Genomic DNA, 20,000 nt, shown 5'->3' with positions numbered 1-20,000 from the left:
CATGATAAAACAGCATTACTTCAACAGGACTGCAATTATATGGAACAATCTGCCTGTGAATTTAGTAAAGTGTGATATAGCAACAGCACACAAATAATCGCTTTGGTAAGTATGTTGGTTCTCCAGTAATCACTTTCACGGTTGATTAAAGGAGAAATCTGATCTGATTAACCTATTACTGCAGCAAATATTTTAGTCAATCACAGTGTCAGAAATAAAGCAGAAATGCAGAAAAGGGTAACGTTTGTCATTCTAGACCAGCACAATATTGTAATGTAGTTTAAAGAAGGTTCTAAATTTTTACAAAGAATATGAGATCATGGAATTTAAACACGCAGCGCCGTTTATTCTTTATTGTTTTCACTCATTTGGGAACTCGCCTATTTGCCCCTAGGTAAGTCTCTCTCTCTCTCTCTCTCTCTCTCTCTCTTATATTTGCCCCTGACGGAGAACCCCTACTCCTGAACACCGCTACTACAAATATTTACTTTTCATTTTATTCGTATTACTTCAGACGATATGATTTAGATTGGGAGAGAGTTTTTTATCTGAGGGTTTAGGCACATTCTTCATCAAGCTTTTCAGTGCGAGGGACTTTCAGTGGAATAATATCGTCTGTAGGTAGCAAAAATCAACTACAAAAAGGCGTCATCGTAAGGAAGGGACTAGAATAAAATTAGAATCAGTTCCGTTAGCTTTCAAACTTTAACGCTAGAAAGTAACAACCAGATGTAGCGGTAATATCAGTACTTTGGGAACGGGGAGCGGTACTTTCTCCCTCCCTTCTCTCCTCCTCCTCAGTACTAATGGCGTTGAGAGTACAGCCACTTGAGGCACTGATACGCCTCAAGATGGCCACCCTGCCCTGTACGGTGTCTCTCGAGGAATGCCCATCTCAAGCCCACTAAGCCACAAGAAGCCTATCCTCCTTTGACTCTAACCTGGCCTAAAATTCCCCTCCTTCCATACTGAATGCTGAGTTGTAGCAATAGATTAGCACTAGAATATAGCGTTAATCATGAAGAAGTGCTACGGAAAGGATGTAGGGCTGTAGTATTGTCTTTTTCTATTACTGTGCTACGTAAAATAAGCTACAAAATAATGAAAATCTGGGCCAAGTTAAGGTGAAAGAACTACAGGCGTACAGTTAACCTATTACTGGTCTGTTCACCCAAATTTGGCCCAGATTTTCGTTCTTTTGTAGCTCAACGCTAGAATAAGATAATGGCTACTACGGATCTATACCCCGTCCATAACACTTCTTCGTGACTAGCATCATATCTAGTGCTAATCTCTTGTTGCAACTGGGGATTTCAGAGGGAGAGACGGCAATTTTAGGCCAAGTTAGAGTGAAAAGATTACACTCTCCAGATATCTAAGTTCAAAGAAAGTGAATCTCAGAAATATTTCTTTGTTTAGACGTACAGTTCCTGGGTTCGCATTCTCGTCGGTTAAAGATGCTCCCAAACACCTCTTCCTTACCGATTTATTTTTGGATACGGCTGGCTGATGCGGTTTTGTACGTCATTTATGCTGATTATGGCGATTTTCGAATGATTTAACTAACACGGAACGGGACAGCAAGGTGTGATAGGTAAAATAAATCGCTTAGGAAAAGGTGATGGGGAGCTTCCTTAACCCACAAGAATAAAGTTAGAAAAAAAGTTATCATTTTATAGAGGTTGAGGTAAAGGTCATTTGTTTTTCTTGCTATGTAGATTTCCTAACACCTCTTCCTTAGCGATTTATTCTGCATATTACATCTAATTACCCTCTTGTAAATTATCAGTGTAAATTATGCAGGGATTAAAATTATATAAGTAACATACGACCGATTACTGAGGTCTAATGGGCAAAAATAAATCGCTAAAGAAGAGGAGACACGAAGTCTTCCAAGCCACTTAGAAAAGGGCGCAAAGATAAACACTGAAAACATACAAACCTTCTACGCTAAAGTTCTAATTGCTTAAACACACACACACACACACACACACACACACACACACACACACACACACACACAATCATCATCATCATTACACATATACATACTCCGTAACCTTCCCATGGCACTTTCGTCAGTTTACACACACACACACACACACACACACACACACACACACACACACACACACACACACACACCTCGCCCGCTTAAATACAGAGGCTATTAAGAGCAGGAATGTTGTGTATTTCAAGAGTTGGGTTTAATAAGCAGGAGCGTGAGGCGGTGTGTGTGTGTGTGTGTGTGTGTGTGTGTGTGTGTGTGTGTGTGTGTGTGTGTGTGTGTGTGTGTGTGTGTGTGTGTGTGTGTGTGTGTGTGTGTTTTCTTTACACCACCACACAATTATATTCACCTTAAGGAAAGCCTATATCACAAATGGATCAAAAGCAATCATCATATTCCCTTCACATAAATCTTAATCAATCATTCTTCCCATCCCAACGACACTGATTGATATTTTTCCTCCTGCTACTTCCAGACGATTTTATTCAGCTCAAAAAAGACCCCGTGGAAGGGTTTGCAATCAGTAAAGCCTCCATGAACCCTCTCCATTCTATACCTTTTTTTAATAGTCCACCTTGAGGGAAGGAAGAGCATTTTTTTTTTCTAACCTGAACAAGATTCCAAACCCTTTTCAATTCAGCTGACGGCCAGGTGCAGTCAGACAGAGGGGCTTATTTTGATAAATCCCTTGCACACTTCTCTAAACATCCATCCATCATCCAGTCCTACACTGCCCCATGAGGAGCGTTGGAGCCCGGGACTAGGCAGTTGTTCCCGACATTTAAGATCAGAGTGACCAGCCTCACTCATCCCTGAGTGGCATTACATGAGCAATAAACCCCAACCACCCCTTGGATATAAACCTTCACCGGCCAATCCGATTGGAGCGCAATAATAACCCACTAAATCACCAGGCGCCACAATCTGGTTATATGGTTACCACCCAGCGTAATCAATGGTTTCCTGGTGTACAGGAAACCATTTGGCTTGTCACTCAGTGTAGAGCCACCCACAGGATGAAGGAAGAGGAAAGAATGAAGGAAAGAAAGACAGAAGAGGGAGTGTAAAGTCACCCGTAGGCAGAAGGACGAGGAAAGAATGAAGGAAAGGAAGACAGAAGAGGATGGAAGGAAAGAAGGATGGAGGAGAGGAAAGGGCAGACACCCGACAGCAGCACTACATCAAGTGAGTACCCCCACCTACCACAAATCACACTTCTCTAAACTGACGAAAATCCCTCGCACATTTCTCTAAACTGACGAAAATCCCTCGCACATTTCTCTAAACTGACGAAAATTCCTCGCACATCCCTGCGTGGAGTACAACTCTCATGTGTGGGGAGGCTCCCCACATACAGTACAGCTCTTCTCAATAGGGTGGAGTCAAAGGCTTTTCGTCTCATTAACTCTCCTCCTCTTACTGACTCCCTTCAACCTCTGTCTCTTCGCCGCACTGTTGCATCTTTATATCTTTTCTATCGCTACTTCAATGGTCACTGCTCCTCTGAACTGTTTGCATGCATTCCTCCACCTCTACGAAGGGCGCGTAGCACCCGTCTAGCAGCAAACTCTCATCCCTTTTCTGTCCAACTCTCTAATACGAGAGTTAACCGTTACTCCCAGTCCTTCATTTATGCAACAGGTCAACTCTGGAACTGTCCGTCTCTGTCTGTATTTCCTGCAAGCTATGATCTCCAGTCTTTCAAACGCAATGTGTCCAGGCATCTCGAAATGATCGGATCTTGAATTCGGCTCTCTTATGCATTTTGTTTTTCTCTTAGAAGGAATGGTTTTGCGGGCTCGTTGCCTTTGGTTCCTTCTTTCTCACAAAGAAAAAAAAAACTGACGAAAATCCCTCACACACTTCCCTAAACTGACGAAAATCCCTCACACACTTCCCTGTACTGACGAAAATCCCTCACACACTTCTCTGTACTGACGAAAATCCCTCACACACTTCCCTAAACTGACGAAAATCCCTCACACACTTCCCTAAACTGACGAAAATCCCTCACACACTTCTCTGTACTGACGAAAATCCCTCGCACACTTCTCTGTACTGACGAAAATCCCTCGCACACTTCTCTGTACTGACGAAAATCCCTATCCCTTTTTTACTTCAACTGATGGCCGAATGTAGTCAGGCTGGAGGGTCGATTGGACTAGTAACCAAGGAGATCCATTCCTGTCTCATCTACTTTCATGTCACCTTTGTATTTTGGTTCTGAGGGTGACCCAGTTCCATCACGTATAAGACACACACACACACACACACACACACACACACACACACACACACACTGTAGTAGGTAAAGGAGACTCATGCCTACCTCACAACTAAGGCTCACTAAATTTAATGTATCCACGACTCAGTATTCAAGACGTGAGAGTGGCACGGTTCCATCAGGTAAAAAAAAATAATAACAAATCTGGTTGCCTCTCTCTCTCTCTCTCTCTCTCTCTCTCTCTCTCTCTCTCATACACAATAACCCCGCCTGACCAACCATTCCGGCTTCACTCACATCACAGTAATTAAAACAGAACACACACACACACACACACACACACACACACTAGTTCACTGACACGAATGACAAGGTAAAAAACACACACGGGCATGAATGTGACAGCTCTAGCCAGACACACAAAAAATACACCAAAACTAAAATAAATAAACAAATATGAACGCTAGCTGAAAAAAAAAACTCCCTGTAATAGTGTGTGAAGAATATTTACAAAGGAAGAAACGTTATGAATATCTGACCTCGATTAAACATACCTTTCGATATCATGGCGTTGGGTTAGACAGGTAAAAAGATAGATAAATAGATAGATAGATAGATGGATGGATAGATAGACAGATACATACACTGATGATGGGTAAACAGATAGAAAGACAGACAGACAGACACACAAAGAGACAGTTTAATACGTATATACAAGCATACAGACAGACAGACAGTGATATACGAACACAAATATGGACAGAAACATATGGATACTGACAGATAAACAGACAGGAAGATAGACTGACAGATAGATAGAAAGCTCCTCACCACATTCCGTCCCCCACACTACCTCGGTTCAGCTACAGTAAATGCTGTAACACGGGAAAATGCAAATACCCTTCCTCAACCACTGCCTGAGGTGAGAGAGAGAGAGAGAGAGAGAGAGAGAGGAAAGCTTGCGTGGCATGGGAAAGAAGGGAACACACACACACACACACACACACACACACACACACACACACACACACACAGTCATAGGGTTACAGGCAATCTCCTTCTCCATACCATAACGTTTTCCATTCTCTCTCTCTCTCTCTCTCTCTCTCTCTCTCTCTCTCTCAATTCAGGAAAGACCTCTAACAGTGAGGATATTTGAAGCTATTGTCGCGGCGCACGACTCTGAGGTTGTCATTATCGTACCCTGGCAACCTATCATTCAAAAGTGCGTCCGATTTCGTATCATATTATACACGAATCATATTATTATACACGAATATATTATACACGAATATCATAATACACGAACATATTACACACGAATCACATGCGTCTCATATTATACACGAAATCAGACGCATTTCTGGAAGGTAGGTTGCAGCGGCACGATAATAACAACCTCAGATTCCATTATGCCGGCGCTTACTTGATAGATTTGTGCTACGGTCAGACGATTGTATTTGGGTTAGGAAGGGTTTCTGCTGCTGCTTAGATCAGATCCAGAGACAACTGGACAAAGAAAAAAAAAGTGTAAATAGTATAGTGTTATTATCTTCACTATCTTTACCATCTTCACTATCTTCACTATCTTTACCATCTTCACTATCTTCACTATCTTTACCATCTTTACTATCTTTACTATTTGAACTATTTTCTTAATTGTATTTATGCTGTGTCCACACGGGTTTACTGAGTTACCAAGAAGAGGGAGACATTGAGTCCTTTACTACCTGACATTATTTTTCACTTGAATCATACCGTCTGGTGGCCAATTAACCTCGTCACTATAAGGTCAATCTATACCAATATTCTTTTACTTGCTACTGCTGGTGGTGCGATCATCATCCATTCACTTGATGAAGTGATGCCTATTTTTTCCTTAGGTGACTCAACACTGAATGATAAGACTAATGGCTTCCTGCAACCAGGGAAACCATTTACAGCGCTAGGTGGTTACCATACAGTCAAACAATGGAGTATGTGGAAAGTATTGAGGTGCCCCTGAACCGGACGGAGACATAAATCGGGCGTCCAACCACGAACCAACCTTCTACACTCTTCCCCACACCTGGATGTGGAAAGGCGTTGTCCATTGCATGGGAACATCGGTTCACTGCTAGGAACGGCCTTGCAGTGGCGACTGTTTGCCTGCGGCAAACAGACTGACGCTACTGTCACTACTGTACTGCTACTACTACTACTACTACTACAACTACTACTACTACTAATAATAATAATAATAATAATAACACTAACACTAATACTAATGCTTGCTGCTGAGAAACGATTCCACTCAGCTAAGGCAAAGCGGGAGATACAGTGTTCAGATACAAACTTCAATAATCCCTTCACTACTAACGGTTTTTCCTTAGCTGTCTATTTTGTGTGTGTATAATGTAATTTTTGTGTTATACTTCCACATGCCAGACGATTTTATCCAGCTTACAGGAGCCTCCTGACAGTGAAAGGACTAATGAATAACTACTGCCTAACCACACCTGATCTTCAAGTCTGTTCAAGGCTGAGTAAAACCGTCCACTTACAGCCACAGTCAAACAAAAATGACGTACTCGGGGTAAAAGCATAAGATTCATGGTACTGAGTCTAAAAATGATAAAAGCAAAACTCAGTAGGCTGATGTCTTTCATTTTCCTCTGGCAACCGCCACATGGATCTTTTGGGCGGAATCTGTGCCAGTGAGTGGGTTACCAGCAGCCTCCATAACAGCCTTCGGTACCCTGGCGTCTTATAGGCTTGCTTACTGTAGAGTCCATGTGTGACGCGGGCAAAAAACAGCACCTTGGAGAGGCGAATGACTTCCCTGGTGCTCAGTGCCCTACAAGGATAAAGAGGAATAACTGGTATGCCCAAGTGCGTAATGATGGATTACTCCAGCACTCAGAGTGGAGGTCTACTTCCTGCATAATATTACGTGAACGCCAACCCCGTCTACAGTACATGGGCACACGGCACGGTTCCCTGAGGCTTATCTACCTCCTGGGAAGATATCTGAAGGGATCACCCTGGAGTGGTGGAGGACAAAGGGAAGGCCGAAAAACCTGTGGCTGGTGCAAGTCCAACGCTCCTGTCTGGGTTCATGTAGGATATGGGAAGAAGAGTTGCTCCCGGCAGGCGTGCAGATGTAGGACCTTTGTGGGTGGAGTTAGAAGCTGCGTGAGGCAGGGCGCTGTTGCAGCGTTCCACCAAGTCAATGCAGAACGTTTTGATTTTCATCTGTTACTCTGACAGTTTTATGGACTTGGTTTGCAACATGTGCGTCTGCCCAGGTCTGGTTACCGAAGTGTGGCCGCCGCGTCCTTCATGCGTAAGACAGTGAACAACCCGTGTCGCCACACGCATGATGTCGTGCCGGGTCGCTATGTTGCATCACAACTGCGGCAACATTGCATTACCTGGCATTCTTGTAGCTGCGTTCTTCGACGAAACAGTTCAGCAGGTGTTTTATGAAAGGTAGTGTATGGTTGTGGAACAACTTGGTCGAGTTTATAATTCACTGTGCTCCTTTCTATGGCTTTCAGCACTGTCATGAAGCCTCTACTTGTGTCTGGCGTCAGTCTCTTGTCATCCATTCTCTACCGTCGTGTCTCTGCTGCCGAAGTCACCTGTGATCTGTTGCGCCTTTTTGCAATGTTCTTGCGGGGTGTAAAATAAACAAAACAATACAAACGGTCTCTCGTCATCTTAAAGAGTAAAACCGAATCCACCAACCTTCTGAGCACGACACAAATCTTAACTATCTATTTCCGATACTTCTAACAAACTTAAAAACAACAGCCTCTCGTCATCGTAAGGACCCCAGAGGCGGTCAGTCATAACTGTACAATTATGGTGATTGTTGATTCATTGGCTTTGGCCACACACCTGTAACAATCTAGTTCATCCTTCAGTTACTGCGTATGTGGCGCGTCCCGTGGACATTGGTACCCAGGCCGCATGTATTCCTAGAATCCTTGCCATACACACCCTCAAACCCAAGGAAAAAATATCGTGTCGATAACGCACTGGTCAAAAAAAAAAAAAAAAAAAAAAAAAAAAAAAAAAAAGCCACTTTCATAGATCTCTCTCCACGATGTCATACCTAAACACCGTCCGGCATGATTGCACACGCGTCACGACTGACGAGAAAATAATCGAACCATGTTGCATACTCGTCAGTCATCTGCACAGGCCTTCAAATCACACCCACACACGACGGATATATCTACACCATCACCGTGGTTGCGCAGTTATGAATTACCCTCCATGGGGCCGGTCAGAGGTTTGAAAAAAAAACAAAAATGTACCGACGATAGAAATCTTAACTACACTATGTTCCCTCTACCGCCAGACGATTTTATTCGCCTTTGGAATGGCCCTCTGCAATCACAGAGTTAAATTCAATCTCCACTAACTCTTTGACTCAATGCAGATCTCAACTCCCTCATTTTCGTCACCGTCAAACCATTTCAGTCAAACTAGGAATGGTCGCTTTTCTTCGAAAAAGTTCAAAACGAAACCTCCATTAACTCTCTCCAGACAATGCAGATCTTCACTAAATATTTCCACTGCCGCCACACGATTATATTCAACCCAACAATGTCTATCGTCATCGCAAGCTTATAAATCTCCTAACAAGAAGAAAACAATCTTACCTACAGGACAATATCGCTACGGCCAAGCGATTTTCATCATATTATGATTACTTATCGTCATGCAAGAGCTAAAAAAATCTTCGCTCACCGAGTCACTGAGACACAGCTGTTAATCCGTTCATTTTGGTGGCCATCCAAGGGTTTTCTGCAGGTAAGGACTGCCCTCTCGTAGTATTAAGGGTTAACATCAGGGGCCGCATTCATAAACCATCCTAAGCTTACCTTGTGTATAACATGCATTGCTTATACATTTACCTTCACTCATACAACTACCAAACTACTACACAGTCATTAGTAAAGTGAAAAATGAAACAAACAAAGTGATCCTTCATAAAGTTAACTGAATATCACAGACACTGCCTACGCCACCATGATAATGTATTTAAGTACATATTCCAGGTTAAATATAAAACAGCTGGGTATCACCAACCTTTGTACTGGCCTTATATCTTTGTTAAAGGAGCAGGTCTCGCAACCTTCTCACATATACATTATCACAATGGGCGGGTTAAAGGCACAATTGAAAAGGCAAGCTGCTTTGGAGAGGCGGCGAGCTGAGCAGGTGTGCCCCACCAGTGCCTTCAGAGGCCAGAACAACAAGGGTGTTCCTGCACAGTGTTTATACAGGTACGCCCCAGGAGAGTACCATAAGAAAATCATGACTCTAATCACTGTCCTCATAGCCCTCAGACAAGGTGATAGCGATCATCAGTGATTCGCCTCTTTATTTTCGGCCTCTCCCCCCTCCTGCTCCTTGCAATAGTTACCGGTCACACTCCCTCCCCCCACCCTCCACCCTCCCCCGTGGCAGCCACCTTGTCGTGGTGGGGGAGCTTACGTGCCCCGGTGGTCCAGGCAGGGTCTCCCATGCCGGACACCTCGCTAGTGATGGCACAACCAAGAGCTGCCAACCACATGTATGTAGACGTGTACTTTTGTATATACTAACAGCTTTGTTGCCTAGTTATGCAAACGACCTCCCTCCCTCTGTCCCGAAAGGAGGCTGGTGACCTGCAGAAGATCAGCTTCAGCCTGCAGCCCATCCGGTGCACGTTTCCGTGAACTTGTGGTCACACAACAACATGAGCAAATCTACAAAGGCACCAACATCCCCTTCTGATTTTCTCCTTTGACCTTTATCTTCAAAGGTCTATAGCAATCACGTACATCTCCCAGGGTCTTTATTGTTTTTTTTTACATCTGATGCAACTTTATCCAATACCGTAGTTGTGCAACAATACTGCAACTAAACACACACACAGACAAACCAAGCCAACACCATAACCGTCTTGACGGAGGTAACAATAACAACAACATGATTATCATCTGCCACCTCCTCAGGTAATGAGATGATGAAAAGCATTTCAGAAAGTTTTTGTCAATAACATTCTATGTTTATATGTATGTATGTATGTATGGATGGATGGATGGATGTATATATGTATGCAGTAGTCGTGGCCATAAATAATCACCTATCCTTCCGCCCCCCGTGCCTCAGGCTGGCTACTTTATGCGCGGCAAGTTATACTATAATAGAGTAAGAGGAGCTGAGAGGGAGGGGCCAGATAGAGAAGGGAAGGTGGGTGGAGGGACGAGAGATTTTTCAGGGGTGGAGTGAGGGAGGGGAGGGAGGGTAAGTAGGGGAGGAAGAATGAAATGCGTAGTTGTAGCCGCATCATTTGTCTATTTTCTTTCATTCAGGGCATCATGTAAAGGAGTAAATATTCGGTAGATAATTTGCATTACACCTTGTATAGCGGCGTCAGATAACAAGCATTAGATAGGTGGTGGTTTCAAGAGCTGGCTCATGAGAGAAACAGGCTGACATGACAGATCAAGTATTAGTGCAGAGCCATCGAGGTTGTGTGGGCCCAAATTGTCAACGAGTGGAAGCCAGCGAACGAGAGGACACGAGCCCGCCTCTTCCAGTACACCAATGACGAGTGGGAGCTGTTCAGACGAAACCAGCAAACCATCAACAACATTGTTTCCTTGGTGTCGCGAAGACTGCAAGAGGTTTTTAGGGCAGGAGGCCACTGGGCTACTTACTATGACTTTCCTGATTGCTTTGGCTTGAGCAGTGTAGGTAAACATTGACATAGATATACGAGCATTTTGGAAGAATGCGTAGGATTTTTTCATTTTCCTTCTGATAGATTATGATAGTTATCATATCCACCCACGTGCACGGACATCAGATTTATTGACCTTTTATGCACAATTATTTTTAAATAGCCTTTTCATATAGCGATATTATAAAATAGTTGACATAATGGTGACTACATAAAGGCTTTGTATACCGAGGGGATGATCATATTAATTGTGGACACAGCCATGTCAAAGGTTGCATATAATATTTAGTTCCAAATATTAATAACATATAAGGGTAGAGGACGTTTCTTACACAAACATTACGGAAGTCAAAGCCATCCAGATTCCATTCTGCATCTGATGTTAAAATACACGGATAAACACAAATATCTGGCTCCGCACTAATGTTTGATCTGTCACGCCAGTCAGCCCTTGATATCACCACCTAACTAATGTTTGTTATCTGACGCCGCTATACAAGGTGTACTGCAGCTTTATCTACCAAATAGTAACTCCTTTATATGATGCCCTGAATGAAAGAAAATACACAAATTATGTAGCCACAACTTGCATATAGTTCTCCCTCCTCTACCTCCCCTTCCTCCCCTCCCTCACTCCACCCCAGCACAATCGCTCTTCCCCCACCCACCTTCCCTCCTCTCTCTGGCCCTTCTCTCTCAGCCCCTCTTACTCCAATGTGACTTGCCACGCATAAAGGAGCCAGCCTGAGGCACGGGGTACAGGAGGATAGGTGATAATTTATGGTCACGACTGTATGTATGTATGGCACCTTACTGTATACAAGTGTGGGGTTCGTTTCGTTTCGTTTCGTTTTTAAAGGCTCCAACATGCTTGCATGTGTCGGCCTTGGTCACCTAATGGCGGCTCTCCATGCTGCACGATCCATTGCAGCCTCCCTGTTCAGTCCCTTAACCCTAAGGTCACACTTAATGACCTCGTCCCATGTCTTTCTCGGTCTACCCCTCATAACCCCACCCCCAATATTAACACTTCTCACCTTCCTCACCCAATTATCATCCCCCATCCTCTCCACATGTCCAAACCACCTCAATCTACCTCTCCTCATCACAACACCAATACACTCCAGTCCCATCCTACCTCTCAACTCTTCCATTGTAAACCCAGCCCCTCCAGGCCTTGGACGCAGGGACGCACTGCACATCCACCTAATCATTGTCATTTCTGTACGTCTGAGCCGGCGAATGTCTTCCTCCTTCACTGCCCAGGTCTCACTGCCATACAGCATTACACTCCTAACACATGCTGCATACAAAGACCCCTTAGCACGTAGGGAGAGCCCTCTCAATGTCAGGAAATGCAAGAGCTCCCTGAACTTCTTCCAACCATTTCTCACCCTAGCCACAGAGCTAGCTCCAGCCCCACCTCCAGCACACATGTCTCCCAAATAACAAAACTCTTCCACACACTCAAGAGATTCACCAGCAAGTTCAATCCTTTCACGTCTGACGATCTCCACCTGCTCACCTCGGCACGCCGTACACATAAAATCAGCATTATCTCGCAGTCTACCTCTGATACCACTACATCTCTTATGCACCCATTTATCACACACACCGCACAAGATGGAATTACTTCCCACGCCCTTGTGGCAAACTGCACATGGCCACTCTCCCTCGTCTTTGACAGTACCGCCACCAACCCTAGATATCATCACTTTTGTTTTATCTGCATTTACCCTTAAACCCTTTTGCCCCATACCATCTCTCCACTTCCTAAACCTTTCCTCCGCCTCCCTTTCATTCTCTGCAATCAACACCAAATCATCAGCGTACAACAACTCCCACGGGAGTCCGTTTCTAAAGTCACGTGAAAGGGCTTCAAGTACCATGATAAACAACATGGGACTCAAGACTGACCCCTGATGCACACCAACATTCACGGAAAACTCATCACTCAAATCTCCATTCACTCTCACCTGGGTGTGAGCACCCATATACATGGCCATAACCACCCTAACCAGCCACTCCTCCAAGCCAAGCTTTCTCATTGCTCACTTCACCACCTCTCTAGAGACTCTGTCAAAGGCCTTTTCCAAATCAACAAAAACAAAATAAAGATCCCTTCTCCTACCAATATATTTTTCCTGAAGCTCTCGAACAATGAATATGGCATCAGTGGTCCCCCTACCTGGCATAAACCCAAACTGCATCTCATCAATATTCACTCTCTCTCTAATCATACCTTCTAAAACTCTCTCCATTACCTTCATTATCTGATCTACCCATCAGTATATAAGTGTGGTGCGTATGTATGGTACACAGCTGCATACAAGTGTGGGGTATGGTACCCAGCTCTATACATGTGTGGGGTGTATGTATGGTACACAGCTGCATACAAGTGTGGGGTATGGTACCCAGCTGTATACATGTGTGGGGTGTATGTATGGTACACAGCTGCATACAAGTGTGGGGTATGGTACCCAGCTGTATACATGTGTGGGGTGTATGTATGGTACACAGCTGCATACAAGTGTGGGGTATGGTACCCAGCTCTATACATGTGTGGGGTGTATGTATGGTACACAGCTGCATACAAGTGTGGGGTATGGTACCCAGCTGTATACATGTGTGGGGTGTATGTATGGTACACAGCTGCATACAAGTGTGGGGTATGGTACCCAGCTGTATACATGTGTGGGGTGTATGTATGGTACACAGCTGCATACAAGTGTGGGGTATGGTACCCAGCTGTATACATGTGTGGGGTGTATGTATGGTACACAGCTGCATACAAGTGTGGGGTATGGTACCCAGCTGTATACATGTGTGGGGTGTATGTATGGTACACAGCTGCATACAAGTGTGGGGTATGGTACCCAGCTGTATACATGTGTGGGGTGTATGTATGGTACACAGCTGCATACAAGTGTGGGGTATGGTACCCAGCTGTATACATGTGTGGGGTGTATGTATGGTACACAGCTGCATACAAGTGTGGGGTATGGTACCCAGCTGTATACATGTGTGGGGTGTATGTATGGTACACAGCTGCATACAAGTGTGGGGTATGGTACCCAGCTCTATACATGTGTGGGGTGTATGTATGGTACACAGCTGCATACAAGTGTGGGGTATGGTACCCAGCTCTATACATGTGTGGGGTGTATGTATGGTACACAGCTGCATACAAGTGTGGGGTATGGTACCCAGCTGTATACATGTGTGGGGTGTATGTATGGTACACAGCTGCATACAAGTGTGGGGTATGGTACCCAGCTGTATACATGTGTGGGGTGTCGCTGGTGTAGGCGGAAGCACACTCGTCTCACAAGCGACAGGTTTCGGGTTTGATTCCCTGAACAATGATGAGATCTGATGCTGTGAGGGACGCCTTCACGTGTGTGTGTGTGTGTGTGTGTGTGTGTGTGTGTGTGTGTGTGTGTGTGTGTGTGTGTGTGTGTGTGTGTGTGTGTGTGTGTGTGTGTTGAGAGAGAGAGAGAGAGAGAGGCTGCATCATCCACGTCACCACAGTTCCCTCCCCTATGTGTTACCCTTCGTACTCATTTTACGTATAAACCCACAGAGGCTTAATGGTCACCTGAATCACGAGCCACAATCTACCCGCACCAGGAATCGAACCCTGGCGCTAACGGGCCGGCAGCTTCATGGGTAGGAATGCTTACCACTCAGCCACTACGAGAGTACCAACAAAAATACCAAGACAACACCCTTCCTCAATCTTAATAGCAATGATTATTATTATTATTATTATTATTATTATTATTATTACTACTACTACAAACTACTACTACTACTACAACTACTACTACTACTATTACTATTACTACTACTACTATTACTATTGTTATTGCTGAGATACAGGTTGATCCGAAATAAGAACCCAGTGGACTGCAGGCTGAAGTTGTCCTTTTACAATCCACCACCCTTTCTGGGGGAGGAGGGAAAGGAGAGGGAGAGAGTTGAGGGACGTTTATACAACCAAGCAAGGGAGCCGTCCAGTTACATCAGTGCCACCACGTGAAGGCGTCTCTCTCCAGTATCCCTCTTGTTAGTAATCCCAATAAACATTCCTTCACCAAACTAAGCTATTTTCTATAATCGTCGACTCTAAAATTCATCCATACATCAGTCGACCCAATGGAGAGAGAGAGAGAGAGAGAGAGAGAGAGAGAGAGAGGAAAAAACCATGGAGTATTTACATCAGGAATCAAATGTACCAACTTCACCCTTTCAGTCAGAAGAAGAAATTTCCGCTTTTTTCTCGTAGCCTGGCGAGTTTATTCATTTTTTTTTTTTTTTAACGGGCGAGGGGGGGGGGGAGGGATTAGACAAAGGCTCGTATTCTCATCGTGGAAGGAAGCTCCCTAACACCTCCTCCTTAGTGGTTCATTTTGGGGCACGGCTAGTTCATTTCCTTTGGCACGTTATTTCTGCAGAGTAGGGCGATATTAGGATGATTTATGTAACACAGAGGATATAGCCATTCTGTGAACCCCATCAGCCCCGTGGTCACAAGCGTCCCCTGTGGTAGTGAAGGGGTTAAGGAAGGATGTATCTAAGCCCCCCTCCAGTTAGAAACCCCCTCTAAGGTATATAAAATCGTCTGGTGGAAAAAAGACATAAGAATGGTAAATAAAAAACAAAATCCTCGCCCTAAAGGGGCTTTAAAGGGGGGGGGGAATCTAGGCCCTATTCTCGCCAGGTAAGAATGCTCCCTAACATCTCTTCCTATGCCATTTATTTTTGGCTATGGCTGGTTAATACCCTTTTGTACGTTCTTTATGCAGAGTATGGCGATATTGGAAGGATTTATGTGACACAGAACAGGACAGTGAGGTATAAATCAGCAAAATAAATCGCTTAGGAAAAGGTGTTTGGGAGCTTCCTTAACCGACGAGAATACGGGCCCTAGTGGCTTATTTTTTACTGTACTCTTGCCACTACCAGACGATTTTCTTCAAGACGGAAAAGACGCTTGATACTGTACAGGTTAAGGAAGGCTTCTCGTACGTCTATATAAACCCCTCCAGGTCCCGAAAGCCTCCCCTGGGCTGCATGAAATCGTCTGGAGGCAGCAAGAATATGATGCACTCTTTCAACCCGAGGGCGTGTTTTTTTCATCTTATTTTTGCTCTCTCCAGACGATTTTATTTAACCGATGTCGTGTTCTTCCCTCATTCTTTCTCTCCAGACGATTTTATTTAACCGATGTCGTGTTCTTCCCTCATTCTTTCTCTCCAGACGATTTTATTTAACCAATGACGTGTTTTTCCCTCTTATTCTTTCTCTCCAGACGATTTTATTCATCTATTCGTACAGGATGGCTTAGATTTCCCCTCCATCAATCCGTCCTCTCCTAAAGCTTCTCCCAAGGTAAATAAAATCAATCAATAAACCAAATAACCGAAACAAAAACACATCCTCGTTCTTTAAGAGGAAAATATCAAGAGTCATGCCAGGTAAAGAGGACGTGTGCAGCTTTAACACCAACCCCTTCATCCCGAGGACCTCTTCTAGATGATAAGTCTTGCTAGCTACGGACGATTTTGCTCAGCTCAGGATAGACTCTTGCAACTAGAAGGGTTAGATAGAGCTTATTCACCTCTCATTACTAGAAAGCTCCCCCAAATTAAATAAAACAGAAACAGTACAAATAAAGTAATAAAATAATCAACACAAATAATAATAATAATAATAATAATAACAATAATAATAATAATAATAATAATAACAATAATAATAACAATAATAATAATACCAATAATACTAATACTCGTAATAATAATGATGATGATGATGATAATAATAAAATAATAAACAAAATGATAAAACAACAGAAAAGTAACAGACAACAAGAAAAAAAAACCCTGCAGAATAAACAGTAAAAAAAAAGCAAGAAAAAAACATGAAAGGTGTGACAATGATGAATAGATTAAAAGGTAAAAAAAAATAATAATAATAATAACTAGGCAACCAAAATACAACCAATGCAAGACGTCAGTGTGGATAAATTAAATAACAGTAAAAATAACGTGTGATTTATAATGCTAGAAAATAATGATGACTTTGACGTGCGTCACATGTAATTAAATAGGGGCGTGTTTGTTTGGAGAGAGAGAGAGAGAGAGAGAGAGAGTATATCGAGGGTGTATGATTGCTAGGTCAGCTTCACACGGCCCCACCTTTAGCTTCCAGGAGCACAGGTGAGAAGGAAGTGATTTACAGGTGTGTGTGTGTGTGTGTGTGTGTGTGTGTGTGTGTGTGTGTGTGTGTGTGTGTGAGAGAGAGAGAGAGAGAGAGAGAGAGAGAGAGAGAGAGAGAGAGAGAGAGAGAGAGAAATGGTGAAAGAAATTCGAATACATTTGACCTATAAATCCTGCTAAATCTCCCTTTAACATAATGTAATGGAAATATGACAAAATAAAGAGAGATTTATTTCGTGTCGCCAAAACATGGTCAATATATTCCTTGTCAATGTCTTACATACGATGACAATTATCGTTATTAGTGTCACCCTTATTCATTAGTTACATTTATTTCTTTACTAAGGAAGGATTGCTACAAGTTAAGGAAGTGTATCATTAACCAGTCCAGCTACAGATTTTTTCAATGTGGCTGACTTTATGTATAGCGCTACAGTTCGTTCCTTGAGGCCCAGCATTCCTCCTACATACTGCACACCTCCACATGCCACCACTTCGGCACTAACACTTCTCTTCCCCAGAATATTATCTAAAGGCAGGAAAAATAAACTAAATATATACGTTACTGAACTGCAGTGGTTAACGAAGGTATTGTATGTAAATGGCACTTTGTAATTCTTCATTCCCATCTCTCTCTCTCTCTCTCTCTCTCTCTCTCTCTCTCTCTCTCTCTCTCTCTCTCTCTCACACACACACACACACACACACACACACACACACAGTTTCATCCCTTACACGACTGTCACTTTTCACTTCACTTACGCCACCCCAAGACGATTTTATTCAAGTATAGAAAAATACCTAGTTAACGAAAGCCACATCCAACCCCTCCAATTCGAAACGTTTCCCATCAGCTCACTAAAATCGTCTGGTGATAGCAAGCATCCCGAGACAAAAAAAAATTCATTGCGGTTACAACTCCTTACGAGAAAAAACCAACCAACCAACAAACAAGAATACCTGTCATCTGTGGGCCAGGTGGACTGTAATAATACTGTTTGATGAAGACTTGACTATTATACATCCATCCTAGGTGACTGCCAATGCTGGCTGAGTGATATGTCAACTGAAGCTGGGACTCCAAACAACTTTTATTAACAAATTTTCCTTCTACAAGCAATACTTTCTGAGATTTGAGTTGTCGACACACACACACACACACACACACACACACACACACACACATTTCGTACAATAATAATGACCATCCACTTCGTCAACTTGGCTCAACAAACATTAAACACATTAATAATAATAATTTTAATAATCTATCTATCTATCTATAGCCCGACGCCTTAATCCAGCAAAGGGTGGCCGCAGACAAAACGCCTCCAAGTCGCTCTGTCATCCACCATTTGACTACCCTCCCCCCACTTCACCCCCCCTCCCTCATATACCTCTCAACTCCATCCCTCCACCTCATCCTCGGTCTACTCCTCCCTCTCCCTCCCTCCACCTCACCTCTTAGTCAGTCTTTCATTCTCCAATCTCTCCACATGTCCAAACGACCTCAGTGTATTTCTCCTAATCTTCTCAACCACATCCACATCCACCCCACAACGTTCCTTCACTAATAATAATAATAATAATAATAATAATGTTAATTTCCACAAACAGTGGTTATTCACATAGCAATATAAGTTATGTATACAATAACAGTACAAAGTATAGACGTGAAGATTATACACTGTAGATGTATAAGTGTTTGGCAGTATAATACAAAGGTATATAACTGTACAATTAGCAATATACTGTGTGTACATTTTCTATTTTAAATGGTTGTGTTTGGTAATTATCACATCATATTTTTGCCTCATATATTATTAGTTTATTATTGTTTAGCGTTATACAGTAAGGTTATTGACGGTGTTTAGTAAGTGACTGTTAAGTGTAATTGTGAAAGTGTGTAAACTGTGTAATTCCTTGACATTTTCTGGCAGGTGGTTGCATATCTTTGGCCCTGTTACTGCTAAGGATCTTGCACCTGAGTCGCTATTAACCTTAGCAACGTACACACAGCAAAAAATCTATCGTTACAGGGGGGTCCGATGTGTTTCATACTGAATAACCTGGCTGTCTCGCTAGGGTTGGTAAGCCTGACAGTGGGTGAGTTGCCAAATAGGACGAGGTAGAAATATGCATGGGAGAAGCAATGGATATAGCTTATAATAAATATGCAACAAACACACGCAGGGATACCAATGGAGGAGGCTGTTATCAAAAACCTTCATTCATGTGTCATTTTATATCGCGCAAAAGGTGTAACGATAGTTTTTTTGTTGTGTGTACAGATTATTTTTGTGTCTAGTAATGCACTGTGTCATGTTGTGTATCGATGACAAAGACAGGAGACAGTCAGGGTAGAGATTAGCTGGATATTGGAAGACTGTGACAGCGATGGAAAAGACAGGAGCCAGTCAGGGTAGAGATTAGCTGGATATTGGAAGACTGTGACAGCGATGGAAAAGACAGGAGACAGTGACAGCGATGGAAAAGACAGGAGACAGTGACAGCGATGGAAAAGACAGGAGACAGTCAGGGTAGAGATTAGCTGGATATTGGAAGACTGTGACAGCGATGGAAAAGACAGGAGACAGTCAGAGTAGAGATTAGCTGGATATTTGACGACTGTGCCAGCTGTGTTAAACTTTATCTTGTTTGGTGTGTTTAGCCATTACAGTTGTGTTAACATTGCAGTGACGTGGTACAGTACAGTACATGGTACAATACAGTACATGCTACAGTACAGTACATGCTACAGTACAGCACATGGTTATACTTCCTGGCTCTTCCATCGACAACTTTAGCAGCAAAATTGTG

The sequence above is a fragment of the Coenobita brevimanus genome, unplaced genomic scaffold, assembly GCF_032717465.1.
Source record: "Coenobita brevimanus isolate Jiangsu-jjx unplaced genomic scaffold, ASM3271746v2 jjx.HiC_scaffold_2636, whole genome shotgun sequence".
Lineage (NCBI taxonomy): Eukaryota > Metazoa > Arthropoda > Malacostraca > Decapoda > Coenobitidae > Coenobita > Coenobita brevimanus.
Note: the sequence above shows the minus strand (reverse complement) of the source record.